This window comes from Aotus nancymaae, unplaced genomic scaffold, assembly GCF_030222135.1.
Source record: "Aotus nancymaae isolate 86718 unplaced genomic scaffold, 86718_ANA_hifiasm-v0.15.2.pri h1tg000079l, whole genome shotgun sequence".
Classification (NCBI taxonomy): Eukaryota; Metazoa; Chordata; class Mammalia; order Primates; family Aotidae; genus Aotus; species Aotus nancymaae.
This window is the reverse complement of record NW_026988494.1, coordinates 19,577,844-19,597,412: the sequence shown is the minus strand read 5'-3', so window position 1 is coordinate 19,597,412 and position 19,569 is coordinate 19,577,844. Positions and strand designations below refer to the sequence as shown.

General features: G+C 44.9%; 1 protein-coding gene across 33 annotated transcripts in view; it reads right to left on the bottom strand.

Annotated features, from left to right (window-relative positions):
• Window positions 1–19,569, bottom strand: part of GFRA2 (GDNF family receptor alpha 2) — a 410,970-nt gene that overhangs the window by 240,284 nt on the left and 151,117 nt on the right. For all 33 annotated transcript variants that reach the window (XM_064368864.1, XM_064368853.1, XM_064368852.1 and 30 more), the window contains one exon: window positions 4,932–5,058. The gene's annotated coding sequence lies outside the window, so the exon portion shown is untranslated. The remainder of the gene's footprint in view (window positions 1–4,931; window positions 5,059–19,569) is intronic.

Genomic DNA, 19,569 nt, shown 5'->3' with positions numbered 1-19,569 from the left:
AAAATAATCAGGGTAGGATTTGAAAGCACAAGCTAACGTTGACTTTTTTTCTTTTTCTTTTTTTTTCTAGATGGAGTCTCACTCTGTTGCCCAGGCTGGAATGCAGTAGTGTGATCTCGGCTCACTGCAACCTCCACCTCCTGGGTTCAGGCGATTTTTCTGCCTCAGCCTCCCAAGTAGCTGGGACTACAGGCGTGCCACTATGCCCAGCTAATTTTTTTGTATTTTTAGTAGAGATGGGGGTTTCACCATCTTGGCCAGGCTCATCTCGAACTCCTGACCTCGTGATCCACCCGCCTTGACCTCCCGAACTGCTGGGATTACAGGAATGAGCCACTGCACCAGGCCTCTTTTTTTTTTTTTTTTTTTTGAGACGGAGTTTTGTTCTTGTTGCTCAGGCTGGAGTGCAATGGTGCAATCTTGGCTTACTGCAATATTGGCATCCCAGGTCAAGTGATTCTCCTGCCTTAGCCTCCCTAGCAGTTGGGATTACAGGCATCCACCACCATGCCTGGCTAATTTTTGTAATTTTAGTAGAGATGGGGTTTCACCACATTGACCAGGCTGGTAACTTTGACTTCTTAAAGGGGTCTTGACTTGTGCCTGTCTCTCCTGTTATGTGAATACAGATTTGGTGCTGTTTACAGATGACTGTGAGATGTTTGTTTATTTATCCACTCATTCATCTTCTCATTATTCGAGAAGTATTAATGCCTAAGTGTCTACTGGACCCGAGGCCTTATGAGCTCTGTGATTCCAGAGACAAAGTCCCATTCCTACCTGTATCTCTTACAGATGTATAAATTTGAATTTATGCAATGCCAGAAGTCATTTCACTCCCCTGAGTTTGTTTCTTTTGCTGCAAAGTGAGGAGAATGCCTTCCCTACAAATCACTGAATGGTTGTGAAGTTCAAATGAGACAATGTATGCACAAATGCTTTCAAAAGTCTAAAGAATTAACATATAAATGTGTATTTCCCCCAATAGCGGTAGTTCTCGAGACTACCACATGGGATTTGCAGATCTTCACAGTGCTGAGGACCGGAGCGTGACAACCTGTGAATGCCAGGCAAGCTTGGCATGCCAGGGGATGGGCAGCCCAGCCTCCCAAAAGACCCCTGGGGGTGAGAGCCAGCTGAATAATTAATAAAGCCTGATGTTCATGTGGGATGTCGAGAATAGAAAGTACTTTCAAAGCCATGACCTCATTTGATTTTTACAGCATCCCTACCAGGATGGCAGAACAGACCTCCACCTTGTCACGGTAGGAGTAACTGAGCCTCAAAGATGGGAAATTACTGGTCCAAGGTCACTCTATGCATAGTTGTGAAAAACAGGACTAGCACACAAGTCATCCCTTTACATCACAGATGCTTTTGAAAGAGCACACGTCTCTTCTCCAGTGGGCTGAGGACCTGAGGGTCTGGCTAGACCTAGACCTTGAGGAGTGTGTGCAGTGGAGGAGGGGACCCTGTGAATGGTTTAGAGAAAGACTTGTTCCATGGTGCAGAGTTAAGCAAGTGAGTTTGGACTGGATTTCAGGACCCCTCATTCCTCACTGGATTCTCTTAGGGGGCAGGATACAACCGTAACAGGAGTATCTGCGGGTCCTAGGTGGGCGGGGTGTTGACTGGCCTGGGTTGCCCCTGAAGGAGGTCACTGGGGCTGCTGACCTTCTAGGGACTACCCCAGGCTTCCTTGATGCTGTGATTGTCTCCATGCTGGTCTGAGGGGGTGTAATAAAAAGTTAATATCTGATTTCAGTGGGAAGCCATTAGCCGATTATAATTACTAGGGTGTGTAATATGAAAGGCTGATGTAATTATGATTCTGAGGTAATGGGGGGAGCTCACTCAGCAAGGTTTTGTGTGAATGTTGTCATTTTTTCCTTTGTCTCTCAAATTCCCTGCATTAATCAGATAGACTTATCTCTTCTGGTCTCTGGGATGGATCTCCTCCCACATCCTTTCTGACAACAGCGGGTATTTGGAGGTGGGGCTTAGGATCCCAGAGGGGACTTCTAGGCCTGCCCAGCCTGTGCTGGGAACCACTGAGTTTTGCTTTTCCAATCCTAAGCCAGAAAAGAACAGGGGGGCGGGAGTGAGGAGCCCCCTTTCCAGTACTAGCTCTGTCCCTGAAATGATCCTGGGGCCTCTGGGTCCTTGGCGCTGAGATTCCCCATATTGGAGGCGAAGAGATGGGGAAAGATGATTTCCAAGGATGTTGTAACAGCATCTTGTGTTTCTTGGGACCCTTGCCCCATATAGGGGATGCCAGACCCAGGCTTCAGGGAAACCAAAGGGACAGGCAAAGGGGATTGGGGGAGCTGGGCTCCCTGGCCAGAGATGGAAAGGCTCCCTCCCTTTCCATTATGGGAGCCACAAGCTACATGTGGCTTTTTAAGTTTTTCATTGTTTAAAATGAAATGAAATGAAAATTAAATGAAGACTTCCATCCCTCCATCTCCCTAGCCACACACACTTCCAGCGCCCAGTAGCTACATGGGTTTGCGGCTCCCATGTTGGAGAGTGCAGATTCAGAGCAGTTCCATTACTGCAGAATGTTCCCCTGGATGGTGCTGAGGATGGGATGGGGCCTCTGGGCATGGAGTGGTGGAGGGAAGCCAGGTTTGGGGTCTGGTCAGGCTTACAATCCTGGATATGTCATTTAAAGATACGTGACTTTGGGCAAACCCCTTAATCCTTCTGAACCGCTCTACAATGGAAATAATAATACCATTTTGTAGAGTATTCTGAATATTAAGTGATTTGCGTATCATTATGTTAAATATTAAAATAAAGCAAATATGCAAAGGAGTTTCTGGTGGGATCACTGCATTATCACCCTTTAGCAGTTCCTGACCCAGAAAGGTATCCTGCTGGGTCATCTTGGGAAGAGGTGACCATGGAGATGACTTCCTTAAATCTCCACATGGCTCATCTGCCTTGATGTTTTTGCAACTCATTACAGTGTTTGGCTATGTTATTTTATTATCATTATTTTACAGACAAAGCTATCACCTGCCCATTTCTTCCTTCCCTCCCCTCATCTTCTCTCTCCTACTCCCTCACCTCCACCTGTCATCTTCTAGGGGTGCCACTAAAAATACAGGATATAAGTTAAATCAGAATTCCAGAGAAGCAAAAAATCTATTTTTTTTTTAGGATAAGTATATCCCATGCATTATTTGGGACATACTTAGACTAAAACATGACTTGTTGCTTGTCTAATATTCTAATTTGACTGAGTGTCTTGTGTCTTATCTGGCAACCCTACTTTCCTTATTTGCCATTGTTGGGCTTGAAGATCAGGTGCCAGGCCAGAAGGTATGTGCCTGAGGTCTGCGGGATGGGTATTGGGGATCCTCTCACATTTCCGTGTGTTTCTTGGTGTGATAGGTGTTGGGGATCCTCTCACATTTCCGTGTGTTTCTTGGTGTGTGTCTGCTTATGTGACAAGGTGCCTGTGAGTAGACGGAATGCAGAGGTCTGTGCAGATGTGGACAAATCTAAGTGGGTTAGTAGTATGGACAGGGGCCACCATGCCATCCTTGTGGGTTCCTTTCTGTGTTCCTGGCAGTGAACCTGTGTTTCTGGGTCCCAGGCCCCATCCTCTTGATGCTTCACAAAGGAACAGAGGAAATGTCTCGCTTGCTTTTGTCAGTTGATTGACAGTTTGACTGCACTGTTTTCTTCCCTAGGAGTGGATGTGACTTGCAAGGCTTCAGCCTCGGCAGGACATAGTCAGGGTGTGGGAGGGGCTGTGGCTCAGGAACATCGTGGGACCCTGCTTCCTGCTCCTACTCCACCCCAGTCCTCCTGCAGCCACTCCAAGCAAGTCACAGCCCTGGGTCCCACTCTGTTCTACTCTGGTCTCTGATTCCATCTCGGTTCCATCTCCTGTTTTGGTGTGGGGTCCAGCCTTGGGCTATGTGCCCTGTATGGAGTGCGGCTGGAGCAGGAAAGGCAAGGACATCAGTGAGCCTCTTGCTGTAGACCTTACACTTGCCCTTCTTTACTTTTCTCTCCCTTTCCCAGTTCCCTTCTTTTCTCTCCATCCCAAGTGGAAGTGGGTGAGAAGCTTGAACAACACAACTCGACCTCTAACACCTAGATAGGTCACACATGTCCTGCTTTTGGGTTCCTTTGACCATATGAGTCTTTGAATAGACTGAGAATGATTCTTTGCTCCTTCTCCCACCATCCCTATTACTTCCTTACAGGAATCCTCTGCTCCCAGGTCATCTATGCATTGCTTCCAGATCCTTGTTGTCCCTCTAAGCCTGCATTCCTCTGCAGACCCCATCCCTTCTTGCCTCTGTAGACACATTTCCTTGTCTATTTTCTGCTTCCTTCATGACTTCCTGTCTTGCAGGCACTGCTCTGGCCCCACTGTCCCTAGGAAGTCTGTGCTGGCCACCCTGACTCTGGCACACACAGACCTGGCCCACTTCCTGGGTGTGTCTTCTGATGAAGAATATGTCCTCCCCTCAGCCCCTTTGTAAACCTATTAAGGGAAGAAACTGGATTTAAAACCTTTAGCATTTCTGGTACCTGTCCAGAGTGTTCGGTGCACAAATATTTGGTGGTGGAATCATAAAAAGACAGGGGGTCCCATGGAGGGTATCATAGTAGTGTCAGAGAGGTGACCTGTTCCTTCTGGTTGGGCCATATTGCTCAGGACACAGTGACTCTAGATTGTGAAACGGGGTTCACTCATGATATTTATTTATGTCTGTGCTTCTAGCTGAAGAATCTCATGTTCAAATAAAATATCATGCAGAGCCTTAGTGTACTGAGCAGGGTACCAGCTCAGCTGCTAGAGAGATGAGTAAGGAGGGTCTCAGCCTGTCCACCCTGATCCCTGTCCCCAAGAAGGTCCTGCAGAAGATGGTTAACACTCCCTCAGGAGATGCCATGTGCTTCCCCACCTCATCATGTTTGGAGATCCACTTCTTGATGTTCCTGGAATGCTTTCTCTCCATGCTTGCTTGACAGTTTCGTTGAAATTTGATGTTGCCAAGTTGTGTTTGGTTTTCCTTTCAGCAGCATCTCTTCCTAAAAAAAAAAAAAATAACGTGGTGAGGACTTAGGACAAAACATGAAGAGTCCAGCGTGTGCTGCCCTCTCTTCTCTCACCCTCTCGGAGCCCTGACTCACGCCTCACAGGGTTCAGGCAACCTTCTGACTGCCTTGTCTCACATCAGCCCTGTTCCTCACCCTGGACTGTAAACATCAAACTGATCTTTGACAGGCTGTGACACACTCCAGTGCTGGAAGAATTTTTCAGCTGTCAGGAGTGGCAGATGGGCATGCCTCTCAGAACCTTTGCTGGGCTTTGGCACATCTGCTGGGGGCTGTGGAAACACCACACCCCTCCAGACAGGTGTTACTTGTGAGCCGCTGCTCATCTCTGCTTTACTGATGCTGGGCTGGTCCTGGTGGGAGCCGGAAGGAACAAAGGATTTGGGGTAAAGCATCAATAACATCTCCCTTTCTGGTGTTTCTGGATATCTGCTTGTCCTCTGCGAAGGTCTGAGAGTAGAACCTAGCCAGGTTGTGATATCAGATCCATCCCTATTGAGAGGACATTGAAGGAATGCTGTTCTTTGAAGTCTATAACCTTTTGCAGATTGCAAAGCTTTTTCTGATGCATTATCCTCTGTATTTGTTAGGAGGTCTATGAGGTAGGTAGGCATGAGCCCTTATTTTATATATGTGGAAACTGAAGTAGAGTTTAAGTGAATTCCTAGTTGGTGGTAATTCTGGGTCTAAAGCTCAGGATACAACTATAAATTAGGACCGATAATATTGAAGGTGAATATTTTTCCTGCCAAGCGTTTCACACATATCAATTCATTTATTTTTCCTTCCAAAAAACTATGATGTAGGTACTTTGATTGTGCCCATTTTATGGAGAAGGTGGGAGAGGTACTGAGAGGTTAGCCTCTTGTTCAAGGTCATCAGCTGGGAAGAGGCAGGGCTAGCATTTGAACTCCAACAGTCCGGCTCCAGCATTCTCTACAGCTTTTCCACTAATTCTTTCCCTGCCTACTTTGCAGAGCTGCCATGAAGTTCAGATGAGCCAATGGATGATAAAGCACTTAGAAAACCATAAAATTATTATGCAAACGTAAGTTGATTTATGGACAGCTTGCTCCTTCACCAGATACTGGGATGACAGTCAAATTTGACTTTTTAATTAATTTGAAGGCAGGCCTGTCAGGTGGAGGCAGGGAACACTGGCCGAATCAGACTCTAAGAACATCTCTGTCTTTTTTGATGCTTTCAGATGGCTTTGGTTTTCTCCTCATTAAATCTTTGATTCCTGGTCTATTGAGAATTTCAATCAGGTATATATTTGTTAAATAGTGAGATAGCCTCATAAGGAGAGTGGGCTTTGAGAACACTGACTCAAAGCCTGGTGAATATTTAACCTGGAATTTTAAAAATAACTATCTATGGACCTGTCATTTATGGCCTTTTCTAGGTCCTTTCAAAATTAATTTCATGTGCATTATTTTTATATCGTATATCATCCTCTTCTAATACAAGCTGTCCACCCAAGGACTCTCATGGAGAACCAACATGGAACTCCAGAATCAATGCAGGTGGGCAGGAGGGGGTCTGGGTGAGAAACAGAGAGAAGGATCTGAGAGGTCAGCCGTGCACATCTCTAGGCATCTCTCCCAGCACTGCCATTGGAAGGCACATCTGAATAATCACAGCAATGAGAACCTGCCGTTTGTACCACCACCCCACCGGGTCCCTACTTGTGACTCAGGTAGAGTCAGAACACATCCGTAGTTGGTCTTCTACCTTTCACAACAGTCCCATGATTCTCCTGAGTGCACTTGGGTTTCTGCTTCTAGTTAGAAAGCTGAAAAGTCAAATAGTACACACAGTCCTTACACATCTTCTGGGGGAATCTGGATGGCAGAATCGGAGCTTGACTTTTCTTGACCTCTTCGCTCCCATTGGCTTGTTCCTGATCTATTCTCACTGAGTTTAGGGTTTCCACACCTGTGTGTGCTTCGCTTCCCAGGGCCATCCATGTTTTACCCTAAGCTTGTTGCTCTGGGATCCTGCCCCCACCTGCCTCTTGGGATTTATCACACCTGCTTGTCCAATCTTTCCTTGCTCTCCACACTTCCGTATCACTATGGTTTGCAAGAGATAGCAACAATAGGGCGTGAATAAACCAGACTGACCGTGAAAGCAATAAACTTGGCTCCATCAGTGATCAAAGAATCACTCTCATCACTCTTGAAGTCTAAAATCCAAATACTTAGAAGGAAATCTGTGAGGTTCTAGCATGTTTCATCTGTTTTTAAAAAGGTTCTTTATTTTCTGTTTTTTTCCTTTTCACCACTGGGAACCTAAACTAAGAACCTCAAGGAAGTACAAATCTTATGATAAGATGAATAAAGTCTTTTAATTCTTATAATTAAAAAATCCTAAATTTGCAATCACAAATGGAGCGTCGTCTGCGTGTCAGACACTATGTTGGGCATGTTACAGATTTCGTCTAGTTTAATAATGTAAAATTGATCGCATGTGAGGTTTACTCAATTGGAAAATGTAAAAGTCAGTCTTCTGTACTTTGGGTAAAATGAGTATTTTGAGTCTGATGTAAGGTCATTGACTCCTTCTGATCACTAAACAAGGAATGCAAAGATTCCACATCCCCCTGACATGGTAATGGAGTTTAGTAAGGTAATGGCATTCCTCATAAAGTACCTGGCATAGGTGGACAATAGAGCAAGGGACAAGAGAGGACCCAGGCCTAAGAGACTCATGTGTGCAACCCACATCCACATTCAGTCCTGAACGTCAGGTGAGGTCAGCAAGCATGAATGGCCAGCCCATGATTTGCTCATTCCTGATTCAGGTACTAGAGAGATAGAAGGATCCAGAGGAAAACATAAGTCCTGACTATCTTCCTTAATGACTTTAGAGAAGTCTTTGAACCTGGGAGGAGGAGGTTGCAGCGGGCCAAGATTGTGCCAGTGCTCTGGGCAATAGAGTCAGACATTGTCTCAAAAAAACAAAACAAAACCACCACAACAACAAAAGTAGATGTAAGTTAGGTGTAACTTTTTTCCAGTGGGCAGACATTACAATGTCCTGGAAGACGAGGAATGGAGTGGAAAGAGCTGGTGAATGGACTTAGAGAAGGCAGGTGAGCTTCCTGACAGCACACATCCACATTCAGTCCTGAACATCAAGTGAGGTCAGCAAGCGTATGAGCCAGCCCATGATTTTCTCATTTCTGATTCAGGTACTAGAGAGATAGAAGGATCCAGAGGAAAACACAAGTCCTGGCTGTCTTCCTTAAGGACTTTAGAGATGTAGCCAACACAGTGGAAATACGCAAAAAGTATTAAAAGTGGACAGAGGATAAAGATCCAGGTAAGTGGGACAGACAAAATGGAACATTTAGAAATCTAAATAAAACTCAATGGATCGAGCTGGCCACATTTCAACAAAACATTTATCAATGTTTCAAGCACCATGCTAAGTGCTTTGGGAATTACCAAAGCTGTAACAGGGGGCCTTTCTCCTGGAAGAATCTGTACTGCCATTGGAATCTGCATCTCATCAGAGAGCCAAAATTCACCTCGACCCACCAACAGATGTGCTGGACTGGGACACACAGACTATAAGGCCAACTGGGCTGTATTCTAGGGGATGATGTCCCTTTAAATTCCTCCTCCAGTCTGCTTCTGTTCACAGATCCTTGGCTGGCACTGATGTGCCCTCCTTGAGCACAACTGGGAAGTCATAGTAGGAGGGGCTCTTGATGCCACCTGCCATATTTAACAGGGACGTAGGGTGGCTGATGAGTTCCACAGCTCATCCTTAATTAGGAAAGCCGCTAAAAACGCCACCAGAGAGCCCTGCCCAGAGCTGCAAAGCCGCCTGTTTGCTAATGCCGAGTTGCTTGGATTGATTGATACTTGTTTTGCGACTCCTTCCGTCAGCTTTCTCGGGTCCAGCCATCTGTTTTCTACCCAACAAGAGGCACGTTGGCTCCAATCCTCGCCTGATTTGCAGCAGAGATGACATAATGGTGGGTTGGGGGCTTAGGCTGGGGGCTTGGCAGTGATTTGTTTTTGGCACAGAATCTTCGCTGAGAGAATGCAGCCATCTTGGGCTGGAAAGACTTCTTGGGCTTTGGGTTTTATTGTCTGAGACTCGGGAAAAGTTAGCAGGTAATCTGGAGCACCTAAGGATGCTCCTTGACCTGCTGTCAGGAAGCTCACCTCCCTTCTCTAAGTCCATTCACCAGCTCTTTCCACTCCATTCCTCGTCTTCCAGGACACTGTAATGTCTGCCCACTGGAAAAAAGTCACACCTAACTTACACCTGCTTTTTTTCTTTTTTGAAACAGTGTCTCACTCTGTTGCCCAGGCTGGGGTACAGTGGCATAATCTTTACTCACTGCAACCTCCACCTCCTAGGTTCAAGCAATTCTCCTGCCTCAGCCTCCCGAGTAGCTGGGACTACAGGCACCTGCCACCACACCCTGCTAATTTTTTTTTATTTTTAGTAGAGACTGGGTTTTACCATGTTGGCTACGCTGGTCTCAAACTCCTGACCTCAGGATATCCACCCACCTCGGCCTCCCAAAGTGCTAGGATTACAGGAGTGAGCCACTGCTCCTGGCCACACCTATTTTTCTTTTTTATAGACTTTGTTTTACTCTCTCACCCAGGCTGGAGTGCAGCCTCCAACTGCTGGGCTCAGGAGATCTTCTCATTTCAACCTTTCAAGTAGCTGGGACTACAGGTGTGAGCCACCACACCTAGCTAATTTTGTCTAGAGATGCAGTCTCGCTTTGTTGCGCAGGCTGGTCTTGAACTCCTGGCCTCCAGTGATTCTCCTGCCTTGGCCTCCCGAAGTGCTGGGATTACAAGGGTGAGCCACTATACCTGGACTCACCACTGCTTCTTTTGAGGCAAAGACCTTTCTTCTCTGCCAATAATAATCTTATTAAAAAATTATACTCGAGGGAAAACAAAGTAAGGCGTAACCTCTGCATTCTGAGAACTTATAATCTTTACTGGAAACACACGCAAACATGCACACACACTTAAAGATCTGAGGAAAATGAAGGAGGGCTTACAGCAAAATCAAGATTTAAATTATGTTACTAGTAGTAGTCCTAAGAAATAAAGAGATCAATAAAGTTTAAAATGGAGAGGAAAGTCTTTAAAAGGGAGGCAACTCATGATTAGAGCCTTAAAGCCTGGATAATATTTGAATAAGTGAAGCAATAAGGAATGGGTGGGGAAGAAATCTATTTAACACATAAATACAGTACATGTATGCTATGCATATGGGCTAAACTTTGCTTTTGAGTAACAGCCTGGTTGTAAAAGAAAGTCAGGCCAGAAAAATGCTAAGTTGCCAAACTGTGTCTGCTAAATTACCTCCCCAGCATCAGTCTGAGGTTGTTGATGGAATCAGCAGAGGAGGACTGGGAGCCCCAGAGGAACAGTCCAGGAAGAGCTCATCCACGCTGGGCAGGGCTGGCTGGGCGAGGTGGAGCAGGAGCAGGTGGCCTGGAGCCACAGAGGGTGGTTGTATTAGTCAGGGCTCTCTAGAGGGACAGAACTAATAGCATATATATACACACACACACACACACACACACACACATATATACACACACACACACACACACACACACATATATATGTTTATTAAGGAGTATTAGCTCACACAATCACAAGGTCCCACAACAGGCTGTCTGTCTGCAAGCTGAGGAGCAAGGAAGGCAGTCTGAGTCCCAGAAGTGAAGAACTTGGAGTTCGATGTTAGAGGGCAGGAAACATCCAGTACTGGAGAAAAATGTAGGCTGGAAAGCTAAGTCAGTCTAGTCTTTTCCCATTCTTCCACCTGCTTTTTAATTCTGGCCAAGCTGGCTGCTGATTAGATGGTGCACACCCAGATTAAGGGTGGGTCTGGCTTTCCCAGTCCACTGATTCAAATGTTAATCTCCTTTGGCAACACCCTCACAGACACACCGAGGAACAATACTTTGCATCCTTCCATCCAATCAAGTCGACACTCAGTATTAACCATCACAGTGGCTGGGCAGGGGAGGCTCAGTGCTGCTCTCACCAGCATGCCAAGTTCTGGCTCCACCCAGTGGAGTCTGTGTACTGAGCAGGCAGAGAGGAGAGTCCAGCTCATCAAATATCTGGGAAGTTTGGCAATAGCATAATTCCAGTCATCGTCACGGGATGCAGGAAGCAACACACAACTGGAAAGGCTCACAAGAATTGAGGGCACCAAGGGGAAGCAACCAGCTTGAGGATCTGGGCACATAACTGGTTGTGGTAGGAATTAAAATCCCAACTAGGGAAAGAGAGGCAGAAGTTCACCACATGCAATGGAAGAGTAGAGAATTATGTGCACCGAGGAATCTGAGGATTTGAGAAGCCAAGGGTCTCCCCTGGCACTTGGCCTATAGGCTCATAGGCGCTAAGACAAATTCCAGGGCACTGGGATGAGGCTGAGGCCCCAGGGATGCATTCTCAGTTCAGTAAGGATCTATTGATTTGAATTACAAAGGCTTCCTGTCCCTGGCAGGGCTGAGCAGAATAAGGGCTGAAGGCAGAGGGCATGGGGTCCTGCTGAGCTGTGGGGAGCTGGGACAGGTAAAGGTAAAAAAGAAGGTAAGGAGAAAGAGCAGTGTCTGAACAACATATTTCTTAAAGGTTTTCTGGAGAAAAAACAACAACAACCAAAAAAAAAAAAACAAAAAAAAGCTCACTCCAAGGCCAAGGAAAACACCCAGTAAGGCGAGGGTGAGAGCTTGTGACTCTTTGCAGGAGTGAAATGCAGGCAGTACTGGCAGGAATGATCACTCAGAATTTAACTGCTTAGAAAAGCTGACAGCAGTTAAAAACAATTGCTAAGTAAGGCGCCAAGTTCAGGGTTTACAAGTCAAGAAAAAAACAGTTCATTTGTGTTTTTACTTAAGTTTTCTTTACTGAAGATTTACCATTACACTTATGGTTGCAAAGTGTATAAACTTCGCTTTTTAAAACTTAGTAGTAAGTTAATTCGTAGTTGACAAATTAACTACAAATTTGCTTTAAAATTCAAAAGATAATGTATATATCTTTATACATATACACATATGTACATATATGCATACATACATAGATTGACAGATATGGTGTGTGTGTGTGTGTGTATATATATATATGCCATGTATATATGTGTGTGTGTGTGTGTGTGTGTGTGTGTGTATATATATATAGCTTGTGTATTTAAATATGCAACCTAAGTATTTCCAAGTCACCTAGTCTTGGGTTATCCTTTCCTTTCTTATGTAAATAAACTGATGTTAGCCTCCTCTCTTTCACACTCTTGAATTTTGTGTGTCAAACCCAGCATTTCAGGCTAAAGTGAGTGTATGTACGAGGGAGATGGGGATGAAGTTTCTCTGGTTAACTTTCTGCTGCAGTCGCAATGCCTACTTGGGTCCTACCTCATGTGATTGTGAAACGACATCATTGTCTGGGGTAAATACCCAAGGTTTGTCATCTCATGCCAAGGAAATCAAGTATGCAGACACACAAGAAGTGGGTTTAGGAGTCGAGGTTTAATAGGCCAAAGAAAGAGAAAGGGGAATAGCTTTCTCTCCTGCGAGAGAGAGAGACTCCTGAATGGGAATTCTGGCCCAGAATGCAAGTGCACCGGATTTTATAGACAGGCTTGAGGAGGCGGCGTCTGATTTACATACAGCCTGTGATTCTCACACATGCAGCCTGTGATTCACACATAGCCTGTGACCACTGAAGTAGCCCTGAAGGTCTCTGTAATGCCTTCAGGGTCGTTCTTCCACTGTCTTAATGAATAGCATCCAGCTTCTCTCCCCCATATGAATCTCCTTATCAAACATTCACTTGAATACACCCTTATTGTTCTCTCCTGAACATGTTTTCCCATTTTTTGCAGGTTGAAAAATTTCCAAATCTTTAAGTTCTGCCTCCATTTGGGTGATAAATTCTGTCTTTAATTCATTTCTCCTGACTTACATTGTACTATAAGCAGTTAAGAGAAACCATGCCTCGTCCTCAATGCTTTGCTTAAATTGTTCTTCCAGTAAATATCCTGTTTCATTGCTCATAAGTTTCTCTTGCCACAAAACACTAGGACATGAACACAACTCAGCCAAATTCTTTGCCACTTTATAATAAGAGTTACCTTTCATTCAGTTTCTAGGAACAGCTCTTATTCCCATCTGAAACCTCATTATGGATGATAAAGAACGGCCTTTATCATTCATATTTGTGCCTTCTGCTCATGACCTTTTAGGTAATCTCTAAGAAGGCTGAAACTTTATCTACAGCTCTCCTCTTCAAAGTCTTCACCAAAATCGTCTTTAACCCATTTATGCCTGAGGTTGCAATTGTTTGAATTTTCACAATCAGACCTTGGTGATGACCTTGAGCAGAGTACAAATAAGTCCCACATGCTTAGTGTTCCAATAATGGAACACTAGGCATGCTTAACTCATGGCAACACAAGCTTTTCCTCTTTCTTTCTTTCTCTCATTTATTTTATTTTATTTTAATTTTTTTTAGAGACAGAGTCTTGCTCTGTTGCCCAGGCTGGAGTGCAGTGGTACAATCTCGGCTCACTGCAACCTCCGTCTCCCAGGTCCAAGCAATTCTCCTGCCTCAGCCTTCCAAGTAGCCAGGATTACAGGTGCACACCACCATGCCCTGCTAATATTTTTCTGTGTTTAGTAGAGAAGAGGTTTCACAGTGTTGCCCGGGCTGGTCTTGTACTCCTGAGCTCAAAAAATCCACCCACATCAGCCTCCCAAAGTGCTAGGATTACAAGCATGAGCCACCACACCCGGCCAATGCAGGCTTTTTCTAGCATGCACCGCCAAATTCTTCCAGCCTCTCCCTGTTATCCAACTCTAAAGTTGCTTACACATTTTTATGTGTGTATTACAGTAGGACCCCATTCTGTCTTGATCTATTTGGGGTGCTATAACAAAATACCTTAAATTGGGTAATTTATAAACAATCTAAATGTCCTGCTCATAGTTCTGGAGGCTGGGAGGCTCAGGATCAAAGTGTCAGCAGATTAGGTGTCTGGGTAGGGGTTGTTCCTCATAGAGAGCATCATATAGCAGAGGGGCAAGCATCCTTCCTCAAGCCTCTTCTGTAAGGGCACTACTTTCGCTCATGAGACTGCAGCTTTTGTAACCTACGTTGGACATGTTTCATAATCCCAAAGGTCAGTTTTAATCACCTCCCAAAGGTCCCACCTTTAATATTATTGCATTGGAGATTAGGTTTCAACAAAAAAGTTTTTTTTGGGTGCAGGGAGTGAACACAAAATTTCATTCAGACCATAGCCTACCCCAGATTGAAAATTACACATCCTTCCAAAAGTCCTTTGGCCTTTCCTTTCCCCCGTTTTCATAACTTACTCTACTTCTTAAGGGCCTATCCTACCTCTTTCTCAGGGCACGTGCCTTCCCGGCTGAGCTGTCAGCCCAAAACACAAACTTCTTCCACTTTACTAAGCAGAGAAAGTTAATTATGTTTGTTTCTGCCTCTTTCTGTCTAGCTTGGCCTGGGCCTTGCCTTTTATTAACGAAGCCATGAATATACATATTTATAACAATAGAGTCATCTATCCTGTTTCCAATTTTAATATCACAAAGGACTAGTTTTGAAATAAACTTTGAAGTAACACATGTGTTTAACTTGTCCTGTATGAAATTCTTAGGCCAGGCTCCTCTTCCAGCAGTACTCTCTTTTCTCATAAGTGGGGACAGTGAATGCTGTAGTTCTCCTTTACCTGGACATTCCCCAGGGGACGTACGTTGGTCTATTTTGTCTCTTCATGCTAAATATTTGTCTGTGCTTGGCAAATGTGAAATTCAAAATTTCAGTTCAGTCATATTTTTTGAGGACACACTATGTTCCTGGTACTATGCTAGGTTCTAGAGAGACAGAAAAGAATAAATAACAGTTGCTGCCCTGTCTGAGGAGTTTGGAGTCTGGTGGCAGAGATGGACTCAAGCAGAAATATCTAATATGACGTGGTAAATGCAAAGGTCTAGAGATGCACAGGGCTCTCCGGGAGGCCAGAGGATGAGATATAAAACATCCTGGCAGTTCAAGTAAGTCTTCTAGGAGAAAACGAAACCTGAGCTGAATCTTAGAGGGTCGTTAGGATTAGCCAGGTGCAGAATGAAGAAACAACAATCTCGGCACATGAAGGTATATAGGAAAAAGCAGAGGCAGGGAGAAAAGGGCCTGAGGGGTTCATTTTGGCAAGATTAGACCACAAAGGAGAAGATGTGGTCTTGTGGAAGATGAGACAGGAAATGAAACCTGAACCAGTCACAATCTTCTTTATCATGCAAAGAATCTTGAACTTTATCCTGCATACAGAGGCAGCTATTAGACAGGAGATGGACCATGGTGAGACGTGGACCTTTGTTCACGCTCATGGTGTGATATTGTGAAATATATGTTTGGTCTTGATCCTATTTCCTGACACATGGCTCTTAAAATCCTTGTAGATGAGGGCACTAGGAGACTCTTTTGTTCTAGTATTTGGCCTTTGATCCCCAATTACTGACACAGAACTCCTAAGACCTTTGTAATTTCCTAGGGGATAGGAGAGTCATTTGTTTTAATGAGGCAACTTTCGGTGGGCTCCTGGATAGCCTCAGGGTGGGCCTGGTTGTCAGGAGATCCAACCATATGTTGAGACTTTCAGTCCCATCCCCTAACCTTTGGGAGAGGTGAGGGGGGCTTAAGGTTGAATTGATCACTGATAACAAATGATGTAACCAATCATGCCTATGTAAGGACGCTAGTTTCCACAAAAACACAAAAGACTGGGTTTGGAGAGCTTCTGAATAGGTGAACACGTGGAGGTTCCTGGAGAGGGGCATGCCCAGTAACCACATGAAAGCTCCATGCATCTTCCACTATACCTTGCCCTGTGCACCACTTCCACCTGGCTGTTCATTTGTATCCTTTTGATTTCCTTTATATTAAGCCAGTAAATGTAAGTAAAGTGTTTCCCAGAGTTCTGTGAGCCACTCTAGCAAATTAATCAAACCTGAGGAGGGGACTGCAGGAACTCCCAATTTACAGCAGTTTGGTCAGAAGTACAGGCCACAACTTGTGATTAGCAATTGCATTTGAAGTGGGGGGCAGTTTTGGGGGTCTGAGTCCTCAAACTGTAGGATCAGACATTTCTTCCAGGTAGACTGTATCCAAACTGAATTGAATTATAGGACACTCCGCTGGTATCTGCTGGGTGCAATTGATTGGTTGCTGGCGGGGAGAAATCCCCACAGATTTTGGGGACCAGAGGTGACTGAGTAGAGAGTAGAACATTATGGTTTTCCTACCTCACAATACATGGCCATAAAAACAATAAAGGTGACTTGGGACAAGATTGGTAAGAGGATAATTATTTTGAAATGTAGTTGCAATTATTTAAACAAGAAGTGATTCAGCTTGAAGGGAAGAGATTTGAAAGATTTTGAGAGACTTAGTTGGCTTTGGCAATCTGTGGGATGTTGTTGAGATGTGTACCTCAGTGGCTCCCCTTCCCAGCAGCACCAGCACATCTCCTGCAGCCTGCAGATATGGGACCAGCAAGCTCCACCCTCAGAACAATGAGACCACAACAAGGCGCCAAGGAAATCCACTGTGAACAATGGGAGTTGGTGGATTTGTTGAGCGCTTTAGGTTGCAAGTAAGAAGATCTCTTAACTCAAATGTGCTCAAACAATAATAGAAGTATCTCATGTGACATGTAATCCGGAGGTAGTGTGACCCACAGCCTGGCTAATCAGCAGCTCAGTAATGTTAAGGGCTCAGCGTTACTTTCCCATTCTGTCCTGCTGTCCTCGGCATGAGTTTGTTTTCGTCTAGCTGTCCTAACCATTAGGTGTTATAGTCATACCTGAAGATGCCCAAGGGCAAACAATGCCTTCTCTCCTCCTCTCTTCCAAAAGGAGGACAATTTTGGAAAAGAATGCCTCCTTTCCTGCTGTCTCTTTTCCTAAAGGAGGGTTCCCAGAACCCTCAACAAACATTCCCTCATCTCTGACTAGCCAGAACTAGTATGTCCATTGTTCAACCATTGGCTAGGGGGATAGGACTTAAATGATTGGGTTAGACCAATCAAGACAAACTTCTTGTACTGGAAAGGCAGCAGGATTGTTCTCCCCTGAAGTGCATGGCTGAATAAAGAAGAATAGCAAACCTGACCATAATCTGATCTCTGTTAGGAAGGACAAGAAAGACAGCTAATATGACTGGAAAGGAAAGTAGGAATTGAGTACACAAAGAAGCAGATTCCTTCATCCCAAAAGGTGGAGTCTACAAGCTTCCTAACCTCTAACGAAGGTTTGGAGGTACAGACCCAGTGGGAGGAGATAGGAAACGGTGACAGATACAGTTGTAGGGACCCATAACACATCCATCTAAGATCTGTGGGTTCTGAGGAGCAAGCAGCTGGTGAGTGGGGCTTGGGAAGAAACCTGAAGCTCACCAAGGAGAGAGTAAAAGGAAACTGGACATGCTTTTGGGAGTTTGAACTGCAGTGACAGCAAAAAGGAAGATGCATTTCCCTGCCATGTAGAAACAGAATCCCAACAGGAAGGATGTCATTTGTGCCGCCACCTCCAGGGCTTAACAATGCTCTTTCTTGACTTAAAGTAGTTTGAGTAAATGTGAAATGAGGAAGAATTTATTGTGCTGTATGTCAATCCTTTGGGTGTCATGTGCTTCACTCCCAAAGTCTCACTTGTGCTTCTTGACGAAGAAACTTCTTTCCCCTCTTACTTTATTTTACAGGTAAGGAAACTGAGTCTTGGGAAGGAGCAAGTGACATAGCTGAGGTCACACAGCTAGCAAATGGCTTTGGCATTTTTCTGAGCTACCGATGACGGTCATGTTATGAACAGAGGCATAGGTGCACTTCTCTATGCCTCTGTTCATAATATGACCATCATCGGTAGCTCAAAAAAATGCCAAAAGTGGGTTTGTTTGCAAAGGAGGAAAAGACAGACCAAATGAGAACAAAGCCCAGAGGCGGGCAGTGAAAGGGAAGATGATCAGTCTCTGCATCCCTTATCTACCTCCACACCACCTGGACTTTATGCTGTGGTTGTGAGTCTTGAAGCCACAACCATCAGAGAAGAAAGAACCTGCAATGCATGTGAGGGGCAGGGGTGAATACCGTATCATTCCTATTTTTCTGTCCCTTCCCAAAATAACTTTAAAATTTCATTTTCTTCCCCCGTTTCTCCTAAGAAGAATAACATAAGCGCACAGCTTTGGCACGTGTCTCCCTCCAGCAGCCCCGCCCTTGTCCTCCCCCCTCCACACAGCCTCTCTCTTTATCCCTTCACACCACACACTTTCAAAGTTAATTTCAAAAAGCTGGGAACACTTGATAGTTTTAATTAATCCTATGCCTGGGGAAATATGATTTTGTGCATCCGAGGCCTCTCAGCTCCTCTCGATAGATAGCTTGTTTCGGATAATGCTAGCATTTCCAATTTAGCTGTGATTATGCCACCAACTCGTTTGTTTGTTTGTTTGTATATTACCTAAAAGAGAAGCTAATGCTGATGTGTGTGTCCTCAGGAAGGGATTTCTAGTTTTCCTAATAATGCATCCTAGTTAAACAGCACTGTAGGCCTTTCATGGTGCTCTCAGAGTAGCATCTTGGCAGGGGCCCCTTGAGACAGCAGGAAAGGCACCATCCCCCACGTAGAGAGGAGGAAACTGAGATTCAGAGCGGTTTGGTGATTTGTGCACAGTCGTTCATTTAGGGCAAGCGAGGTGCACACCAAAGCTGACTAGTTTGTAAATCAGGATTCATTGCACAACAACCCATTTTTCTTTCCGTGAGAATTCCAGTGAGATACTGGGCAAAGCACTGCCAAGAGGGCCAGTTGGAAAGGTGCCTTTTGATCACCTTCACATGGAAGGGTATTTTGCTATTTGGGAAATATTCGCTGCTGCCATGCTGACTGAAGTTTAGGGTGATGAGGCATGAGACCTGTGTCACAATTCTTCATGATATTACCGTGTCCTCTCCAGTCCAGCCAACTCCACTGCACATCAAGAGGGCACATGTCATTTGATTAAAATGCAAGAGACCCTAAGAGTGCAAGAAACACCAGTAAGTAAGTCATAGGTATATAATTCCATATTCTTGGCTGGGTGCAATGGCTTACCCCTGTAATCCTAGCACTTGGGGAGGCTGAGGTGGGAGGATTACTTGAGCCCAGTAGTTTGAGACTAGCCTGGGCAACAGAGTGAGACCCTACAAAAATGTTTAAGAATAGCTGGGTATGCCAGTGTGTTCCTGTGGTCCTGGTTACTCAGGAGGCTGAGGCAGGAGGAATTCCTTGAGCCCAGGAGTTTGAGGTTGCAGTGGAGCTATGATCACACCACTGCATTCCAGCCTGGGTGAGAGAGTGAGATCCTGTCATTAAAATCCTGTCTTTAAAGCAAAACACAAAATGAAACAAAAATGGAA